We start from the raw sequence: 11,054 nt of genomic DNA on the forward strand, positions 1-11,054 counted from the left end.
ACAAAGCAAGGGTTAACAGCCAAACACGGCAGGGCGCAGAAGGAAAGGAACATCATATGGTTTCTGGAAGGCAGATTTTGCTGGACTGGTTTATTTACACCATGTCCCATTAGAAGCCCCCCTGATGCACCCCTAGAGTAGAAACTCCATAAAAGTCGCACAGGGACAGGGGTGATGCCGTTAGTACAAGGACATCCCTCTTGTCCTTATATCTGACCAGCAACAGGTTTCCACTGGTAAGGGCACGGGTCTCGCCCCTGGAGATAGGTACCTGGAAGGGGTGGGTAGGGAGGCCGTGTTGAGGTAGGGAGGCTACAAGCGGACGTAGATCTGGCAGTGAGGGACTGGAACAAGGGGATACTAGTATAAAAGTTATCCACGTACAGGTGGTAACCCTTATCTAGCAGTGGGTGCATAAGGTCCCACACAAGTTTCCCGCTAACACCCAGAGTCGGGGGACATTCTGGGGGTTCAATATGGGAATCTCGCCACTCGTACTCACAAAACTTGTTAGTGTACCCTGAGGTACTCTCACAAATTTTGTACAGCTTCACGCCATACCTCGCCCACTTAGAGAGAACATACTAGCGGAAAATGAGTCTCCCCTTGAAAGCAATCAGAGGCTCATCAACGGCGACCTCCCTTCCAGGTACATAGGTCTCCAAAAATTTGGCCCCGAAGTGATCGATGACCGGCCAGATTTTGTACAGGCGGTCATACGCAGGATCTCCTGGGGGGGGGGAGGGACATGCTGCATTATCTGCAAAATGCAGGCATTTGTCATGGCCATACAGTAGAGTGGGGTCTGGTAGAGGACGTTCCCACTCCAGTACTGCCTGACACTGGATTTTTTTTTTGACTAGGCCCATGTGCAGCACGAGGTCACAATACGTCCTCATCTCAGCTGTACTGACTGGAGTGCAGCCACCGGACCTAGCCAAAAAGTAGCCTGGGTGTTGAGCAATGAACAAACAAGTTTGTTTGCTCCACCATCAGATTCACAAAGTGGTCACTGAAAAAAATTATAATAATGGTCATATTCAGTGAAGCCCACTGTGGGAATCTGGATTCCTGGTTGGCCGACAAAATCAGGAATCACAGGCTCATAATCCTCTGGGGTACACCATGCAAGTTCACCGGTAGGGGGCTCAGGTGGACTTATCTGGTGGGCCGGAAAACTAGTACGAGCCCCAGAGCTTCTTGTAGTAGTGTGGGCCACAGGGTCCCTGGCATGGGGGTCCCCTGGCTCCGCCAAAGGTACATAAGTCACCCACCCGACCCCCCGGCCGCCCTATCGTGGCGGGGATTGGGTCGGTGACTGAACCTTTGTCGAAGTACCTGGATTGGCTCTTGCGACCAGCCCTGAAGAAATCGGTCACATACCTTAAAGACACCAGGGACTTTCTTCTGGCACTGGAGGACGTCCAGTGGCAGGAGGATTGGAACCTGGTGTCTTTGGATGTAGAAAGCCTATATACCCACATTCCCCAGCGAGCGGGAGTAGGGGCAGTCGCAGATATGTTGAAATCAACTGATTAAGACGAGACGTATGTCCAGTTCATAGAGGAAGCGTTGCTGTTTGTCCTAAGCAACAATATTTTCAGGTTTGGTGAACAATGGTATTGGCAGGTGCACGGCGATGGGGACGCCAGTGTCGTGCACCTTTGCCAATATATACCTCAACACCCTGGAAAACAAATATATATTCAGCACAGGTAACCCCTTTCTACCTAACATCCAGATGTTCTTACGCTACGTAGATTATGTCTTCATGGTGTGGAGGGGAAGTCAAGCAACATGCGAAGATTTCGTGGCACATTTAAATCGCGAGAATGAACTGAACATGTTTTTCACCTTGGTGGTAATATTTTAGAATTTCTTGATGTCCGTGTCATTATTATTCGTGATGGTGAGATCATAACAGAAGGTTTTCGAAAACCTACTGCTTCAAACTCCCTTCTGCACCATGGAAGTTTCCATCCACGTAGCGTGAAGGAGGCCATACCATACGGGCAGTTTATGCGACTAAGACGCATTAACAGCTGCAATGAAGGCTATATGAGACAGGCTACGGAACAAAAAAAATAGCTTGGTGAAAAGGGAGTATCCAGTTAGAATGTTAGATGCAGCTTTAAAGGGGTATTATCATCTTAATGATCACTGTTAAATCTGTTAATGATCAGACATCGCCTCCTGTTACAGAAAGAAGCGAGATGGATAATCCGCACAGATGCCATGGGACCCTTAGGCCTGAACGATCGGCATGACCTCAATGTATTCATTTAAATGTACTGATTGCTTTTGATTTTGTTTCAGTTGTATACGTACACAGGTGTTGCCCTTAATTGCGATTGAGATCCAGTTACCACACACAGGGTTAATTTTCATGCTCCTCTGTGAAACATTCAATTTTCTGTATGTTATATTGAAATTTCTTTGAAAATTCTAATAAAATAATTTTGTTCTAAATGGGCTGGCACACCTGTGCACGTCATTCAGGTAGCCGGAAAAAGCACATATTGTGCTAAACGGCCGTCGCTGCCACACGGCCGTCGCTTTTTTTATTTCAATGAAAGGCTTGTCCGCCCCAGCCCTGTAAATGCATGTACCTGTTGTCACAATAAAAGTGATGATATGTTGAAAACCTGCAACTGGTGAGTGCCGCTGATTTTTCTATTTTCTCGATTGCACTATTATATTCGCTATTGCAAGCAGGCACCTCTGCATTGCCGCCTGATACCCGACTTTCACAGAGGAAATTTTTTTATTATTACCAGCGTGTTACAAGGGGAGTGGTGCCGTCTGGACTATCTTTATCTGTGGTGTGTGTGGAAAACGTTATTTAGTGTGCATGTGTGTGGGGGCACGGGTGTTCGCGTACATACCCTAAACCTAACAGAAGGAAAAAAAAAACTAAATAAAAAAAAATTAAAGCCCCAAAAAAGTGGGAAAAAAAAAGATTCAAGCTCGCTGATCAGCGGTGGGGTGGGCGATGTGCTAACACTGGCCGGACGCTAAGAGTGCCGGCCACAGTCAGCACATGCACACAAAAAAAAAAAGCCCCAAAAAATTTATGGGGGGTAAGCTGCAGCACCCCTGGGGGTCTAGGGTCACACAGTTGAGTGCTGTGGACCCCAGAGACCCGATCCGGGTGCTAAGCCCCCCCAAAAAAACTTCCCTAACTCTCCCTCACTATCCCTGCCTAATCTAATCTCTCCCTCACTATCCCTAACATCCTTTTTGAAGAAGGCTTATGTTGGTGGCAGAAGACCAGACGACTCCTCTCTCTCCTCGCTCCACGGAAGTCTATGGGCGGGGAGCTCCGGCAGTTCAAATCTCCCGCTCGCCCAGCCAATCAGATGTGATCCTGAGAGGTGGCATCACCACCACCTCAGAATCTAAGGACTGTGATTCGTGGTGTATTATCACACTACTGATCACCGTCCTATTCCGGGGGATCGGGTCACTGGAGACCCGAATGACCCGGAAACGCAGCAAACCGCAGGTCTGAATTGACCTGCGGTTTGCTGCGATTGCCGATATGATGAATGATTTAAGCAGGCACTCTGTTCCGATCACCGCCTGCCGTGTGGCAGTTATCGGAACTACACATGACGTACATAGTATCGGGGTATCATGCCGTACCTGTACGTCATATGTCCCTAAGAGGTTAAGATGACTTGTCAGCTTCCCCTGTCCTGTTTTAGTAAATATTTGTATTCCCTGTGTAATAGCGATTCTGGAGCGTCTTCTCTTAGAACTCAGAGTTGTACTGTTCCTCCCTTTGTACTGCTAGAAATCTGTGAATACATTGACAACTGCATGTTACCAGGTTGGGGGGAGGGGGTCTCTACAAATGCTGCTGTGTCTAATCAGTTTCAGAGTTGGTAGGGACATACTGTACCCCTTTGCCATGAAGGAATGGTAGCGCCCATTTATAAATATTTTAGGAACTAATAGGAGGAATAATTGGAATAGCACATACAGAGTCATAAGAAAAGATGATCCAGAATTGGTATTCCATGAAGTATGCTGGTATTTACTAAAAACAGACATGTCAAGAGTGGTGACAGATCACCTGTAAAATGTTGCCTTGTTAATTGTGATTTTTATGAGGAAAATAACTTTCTAGACTATTCTTTTCACATCTTAAGTCATTTCACATGGTCATTTGTCTTTTTTCATCTTATAATTTTCTGCAAGCACTCTAAATGACTACTTGCATTAAGCAAAACATAGTTGATATTTTCCATTGTGCCCACTGCTGTCTTTATTGCTGCAGGTGTATATTCTTTCTGTGAAACATCCACGTACTCTGGCTTCTTCACTGTCCACTTCAATCAGCTCAGAGTCGCTTGTGTCTACCGCCTGAAGACATCGCTGGGTAAAGCACTGCTGGGGAATCACGGCTTGTTTATACGTCTATACTGTCAAAAGAAGAGTTCATATGTTTCCATTTTTGTTATGTTCATTATTATAATTTATACTATCTACTGTTTTTATCCATTTTTGTTCATAATCCTTAAAATTATAGCTATGAAGTGAATGGAATTAATGATTAATTTCATACAGATTTTTATGTGTTATTAGTATTGTCTGGTAGGATGATTCATTTGGGTTTTCATCATTTATTATGTTACTGCTGTGGCCAGTGCCTTCTTCTATTGAGCCCAGGTCATTTTCTTTTTTCATTAGAGGGTTGTGCCCCCATTGTCTTATAGGTATGGGTCTTATCGCTGGGACCCTCACTTATATCGGGAACGGAGCCCTGAAAAGTGGTTGCTGGAGGACTCCGGTCCGGCCACCAGCAAGCGCTCTCCCCATAGAATTGAATGGGAGCGCACCGCGCATGAACAGGCATTCCTATTCACTTCTATGGGCCAGACGTAATGGCCGAGCCAGCACTTGTCTATTTTCGGCGGCTCCATAGAAAATGAATAGAGCGTGCATGCGCAGTGCGCCCTCCTCCGTTTTCAGGGCTCTATTCTCGATATGGGTGCGGGTCCTGCACCTATCAGACATTGGGGGCATATGCTATAGATATGCCCCCATTGTCTGAGATGAGAATAACCCTTTCAAGTTTTCTGAATGGAATTTATTACTATATTCTTTTGCTTTATAAGACACACCTAGGTTTTAGAGAAAAATCTGAAAAAAAAATATATTTTTCATCAGACCCCCCAATCTTTATTATACCTCCCAATAAGACCTCCAATCTGTATCAGACCTCCAATCACACAATATAAATAAATTTACCTTTCCTTCTCCACTCTGAAGATCCAGCTGACTCTTCCTGCACTCACTGATCCCTGTTCTTCTTCCAACCCCTTGCTACACTGTGACCTGATGCCTACATGCACTACATCCTGATGCTATACGCAGTTTGGACACTGAACACTTCCCCAGTGCCCAGACAAAGACCAGAGAGCGGTAAGTATAACAGCGCACGATCCATGCACCTCCTGCATACTAATTAGTACTTCCATAATGTAAGCGCTTATTATTATTTGCTTTATAAGACGCAATGCCATTTCTCCTTCACTTTTTGGGGAAAAAAGTGCATCTTATATTCAGGTTGATAAGTGTATTGTTATCAAACTAGGGCATGTCAAGAGAAGGACGGCTGCAAAATAAATACAATTCTAGGGTTCATAAAAAAATATATACATACAGAAAACTGGCATAAAAGATGATAAATGTGCCATGCCTCCTAGCCCTGCCCCTCTGTCATCATGCCCCCTTCTAGGAAAGTGGTGAGGGCAATGGAGAATCACCACTTGTGCCCAGATTTAGCTGCAATCGCATTTAAAAAGTTGAAAACACAATGTTTTTTTAATGCTAGAAAACTGGCATAGGAGGAATATTAAATTGCCCCATTTGTGTTTTTTAAATTGGGTGCACGTTCCAGGGGCTGACTACTTCATGATGCACATGGAAATTCCCATTAAAATAAATAAAACAGCCTTTCTTTATTGGCCTTTTTTAAAGGGAACGAGTCATCGGAAAAATGTTACCTACTCTACGCTATATCCAGCCAAACTCTGAATTGCCTTAGGAGAAATACAGTTCTTTGACCATCCTAAAGATGCCTTGAGGTGGATCGACAAACCCATATACAGCCTGGGGAAATCGTGTTCCTCAATCGATGCATGAAAAGTGACTTATCTTCCGAACTACTTGCTCTAATGTGTTTGTTTTAATATTATTATTCCTGAATAGGGAGCAGGTTTTGTTTCTTGTTAATAAGGCAATCTGAATATTTATTTCCTTTCAGTGTAGGCTACTTTCACACTGGCATTTTGGCTTTCCGTTTGTGGTATCTGTTTCAGGGCTCTCACAAGCGATCCAACACAGATCAGTTTTGCCCTACTGCATTCTGAATGGAAAAGGAGCCGCTCAGAATGCCTCAGTTTGCCTCCGTTCTGTCTCCATTCTGTCTCCATTCTGCTTTGGAGGTGGACACCAAAATGCTGCTTGCAGCGTTTTGGTGTCCGTCTGACGAAACTGAGCCAAACGGATCTGTCCCCATTGACTTACATTGTGTGCCAGGACGTTTGGCTTAGTTTCATCAGACGCAAGCAGCGTTTTGGTGTCCACCTCCAAAGCAGAATGGAGACGGAAACGGAGGCAAACTGAGGCATTCTAAGCGGATCCTTTTCTGTGACACAATCTGGCACAGTAGAAAACGGATCCATCCTCTATTGACTTTCAATGGTGTTCAAGACGGATCCGTCTTGGTAATGTTAAAGATAATACATACGGATCCGTTCTGAACGGATGCATGCGGTTGTATTATCTGAACGGATCCGTCTGTGCAGATCCATGACAGATCCGCACCAAACACGACTGTGAAAGTAGCCTTATGTTACTTTGAATGGGAGGGAATACGATATGTATAACAAGCTTTAAGGCTTAGTAGTACTTGAAGTATACAATGCTAAGTTGGGGTTTACTTACTTTGATAGGTGATGCAGAATATCTACTGATCATGTCTAATCATTCACCCTTCAAGATATCTATTATGCTTTCAGATGACAATATGTTAGCCCTAGATTATGGAAACTAAATCCACTCTGACTTCCATTAATAGATACAAATGGAGAAATGTCTATATATTTAACAGAATATTAGTACTGGCTCAGTGTCTATACAGTTTGGGGGGTGATGAAAGCCTATCTTCTTAGGGCAATAAGTAAAGCAATTAATGTCAGCAAAACTAAGACTAAAGTATTAGATGCAGCTTTGCACCTAGAACTTCAAGAAGCAGAAAACCCATCTCAGACTACTCAACATAGATTATGTTCTGCTCAATCAGAGATCAAGCATCACCTTATTGAGGTAGCTGATAGGAGGAGTAGCTGAGCAAATTGATGTATCGTTTCTGGGAAAAGATTCAGTAATAATTAGTATTTAATTTATTTAATACAGTGAATGACAGCTTTTTCTGTATACATAGTCATAGAGGGAAGGTTGTCAATCACTGGTAGGACCGCCTCTTTAACTTCAAAGCGCAGGATGAGCATGATACTAAGTGAATTAAATACAAGTTTTACTGAATTATCCCCCCCACAAAACTATATTTCAGTCTGTTCAGTTCCTCCTGCTCCATAATATGCTACATGCAGCTCAGATACCATGTTCAACGTGATAAGTTCCCTTTAAACAGAGTTTCTTTAAGGAGGTAGAAAAAGTAGGTTATCTGCTTTCAATGATATTGAAAGTGCAATAAGATTTCTCTTTTATTATTTACTAGCAGAAGAACCCAGCTTCGCATGGGTATATTTCATCTATTTTATTTTATGTTTCCGTGTGTCGTAAAAAGATATTGACAGTTTCCTCCATGTGACCTCTACAGTACCCGCCCCTTTAACAATGACCTCCGCAGTGCCTGTCCCTTTAACATTGACCTCCACAGTACCCGCCCCTTTAACAATGACCTTCCTAGTGCCTGCCCCTTTAACAATGACCTTCACAGTGGCTGCCCCTTTAACAGTGACCTCCATAGTGCCCACCCCTTTAACAGTGACCGCCCCTTTAGAATTGACCACCCCTTTAACAGTGACCTTCACAGTGCCCGCCCCTTTAACAGAGACTTTCACAGTGCCCGCCCCTTTAATAGACACTTTCACAGTGCTCGCCCCTTTAAAAAAAGTGACTTTCACAGTGACCGCCCCTTTAACAGTGACCTCCACAGTGACCGCCCATTTAAAAAGTGACCTCCACAGTGTCCGCCCCTTTAATAACAGTGACCTCCACTGTACCCGCCCCTTGGCACTGTGGCATGGCTGGGTTGTTATGGAAACCTGGAGTAAAACTGTGTTTATGGCAAGAAAGACTTGCAGGCTTTTATTGGCTAATGTGGGTAATTTTTTGGGAATATCTCAGAAACGGTACGTCCTAGAGAGCTGAGACCCGGTCTAAAACCTTCCCGGACACCTGATGTACCTGTGTGCCAAATTTGGTGAAGATCGGTCCAGTTGTTTGATCGCGCATAAAGAACGTCCAGACAGACAGACGTCTAGACAGACAGTCAGAAATTCATTTTTATACATACATACATCCGTCAAAACGTATGAAAACTGATGGCATTTTTTTAGACGGATCAGGATCCTGATCCATCTGACATGCATTGAAATACCGGATCCGTCTCTCCGGTGTCATCCGGAAAAACAAATACGGCATTTTTTTTTTCACATTTTTTGCGGTCTGAGCATGCACAGACCGCAATGCCGGATCCGATTTGCCGGAACACTTGGGGCCGGATCCAGCATTAATGCATTTCAATGGGAAAAAATGGGGGATCCGGCATTCCGGCAAGTGTTCTGGAATTTTGGGCGGCGATAAAACGGCAGCATGCTGCGGTATTATCTCCGTCCTAAAAAGGCAAAAAGACTTAACTGAAGACATCCTGATGCACCCTGAACGGATTTCTCTCCATTCAGAATGCATTAGGATAAAACTGATCAGTCACTTTACTGTATTGAGCCCCTAGGACTAAACTCAATGCCGGAAAAGAATAACACTAGTGTGAAAGTACCCACTCCTCCTGTTATGCCTCAAAAATAACAGTTTCAGACTTTTCTTGAAAAGGCTAGTATCCCAAAACTATCAGAGGAAGCTGGAGACTCCTTAGAGACCGCTTTAAGTTTAGAAGAATTGGAAATGGCAATTAATACAATGGCCAATGAAAAGGCTCCAGGAGTAGATGGATTACCTACTGAGATATTTAAAAGATACATGAATGGTATCATGAACACATTTTGCCACCCTCCATGCAGGAAGCCATAAATTTCCATCCATTATATATTCAGACCAAACTGGTTTTATGCCTGAAAAATACTATCAGTGTGTGATGCCCTTTTTGAGTCTTCAAATTCCATCTGATAATTACAGGGATAAAGCTGTCTTTTCACTTGACGCTACTAAGGCATTTGATAGTGTTGAATGGCGATATCTTTGGAATGTCTTTGAACACATGGGCTTCGAACCTAACTTTATCTCTTAGGTGAATATTCTCTATTACAACCCACATACTAGGTTTACAGCACCTCATTAATGGTTAAATGATTTAAATGTAATACTGAACATAAAATAGCATTATTTGCAGATGATGCACTATTTTTGAGGGATAAAGGACCCCTTTAAATGCAGTAGTGTCCATTATAGAGAGTTCTGGTAAGATATCTGGTCTTGGTATTAACTAGTATAAAACGAGGTTGATGCCTATAGACTCATTGCATAAACCACTAATGTCTCAAATGTTAATATAATGTTAATATAAACTGCTCAAGAAGTTCAAACAAAAAATTGCTGCCTGGAATAAATTGTTCCGTCAGTGATTAGTACAGTTAACTTATTAAAGATGGTTCTAATGCTGCAACTGTTATACATGTTACTTACAAGGACGGTAAACCCCAAGGCAGGGGTAGGCAACCTCCGGCTCCCAGTTGTTGTGAAACTACAACTCCCAGTATGCATACTTGCTCTGCTCTTCTAAGAACTCTCATAGAAATGAATGGAGCATGCTGGGAATTGTAGTTTCACAACAGCTGGGAGCCGGAGGTTGCCTACCCCTGCCCTAAGGCTAGAACCCAGCCTGCTTTCGCTACCTACTTGCATTACAAGCCCTAGAAAGCTAGACAGCAACTGGTCGACGGTCCCTATGCTAAATAAATGCAGAGACAGACAAAGACAAACGCACTAACAGAGTCGTACGTAAATGGGTCACAACCAGACGGGCTTTGCAGTAGCAAACGAGAGGAAGAGAGTGATCAGAGGATAAGCCGGAGTCAGAAGCACAAGCAATCCAAAAGGCACAGGAACCAGAACCATGAACACAGCTAGTGAGTCCAAAGACTATCACTGGCAAAGGTGAATGGCCAGAAGAGGATTTAAATAAAGAGCTGGATCAGAACCTGATAGGTTCATGAACTCAGAGCTCCATAGGACAGGATAAACAATGTCCTATTACAAGGTATTCAAAATGCCCTTCAGGAGTATTGAATGTTGTCTTCCATTCGTCCCCCTTCTGGATTCTAATCCAATTATAGACTTCTCTGAAACCCACTGAATTGCAGCAATTTGATTAAAAACATCAGGAATAAGGGGAAAGTTTACTGGTTCCTGACTGTGATATTATTTGATTCCTATAGTCCATACAAGGGCGTAATCCACCATCTTTCTTCTTAACTTATTACAACCCAGCTCCCATAGAGAATACAGACTGGTGAATATCTCCTTTCTTTAAACTATTATAAATATAATCTTCCATTGCCTGTCTTTTAGGTCCAGAAAGATTATAGATATTGCCCTTAGGGAATTTAGATGTAACAGCAGCTACTGTAAGCTGCTGTTCCCCTGCTTACCGCCGCAGTCCCGGGTGCTGTGTTCAGCGGTGATCTGCTGCCAGTGCTTCCCATTCACCGCTGCAGTCCTGGGCTCTGTCTGTGTAGGTACTGTTATGGGATCTGCTCCACGTTTTCCTCTCTGCCCTGGTCACAGCATGCTTGCTGCTTTTTTTCTTGCAGCACTTCCTTAAGGGTCGGCGTGCGTCA

The sequence above is a fragment of the Bufo gargarizans genome, chromosome 2 (genome assembly GCF_014858855.1).
Source record: "Bufo gargarizans isolate SCDJY-AF-19 chromosome 2, ASM1485885v1, whole genome shotgun sequence".
NCBI lineage: Eukaryota > Metazoa > Chordata > Amphibia > Anura > Bufonidae > Bufo > Bufo gargarizans.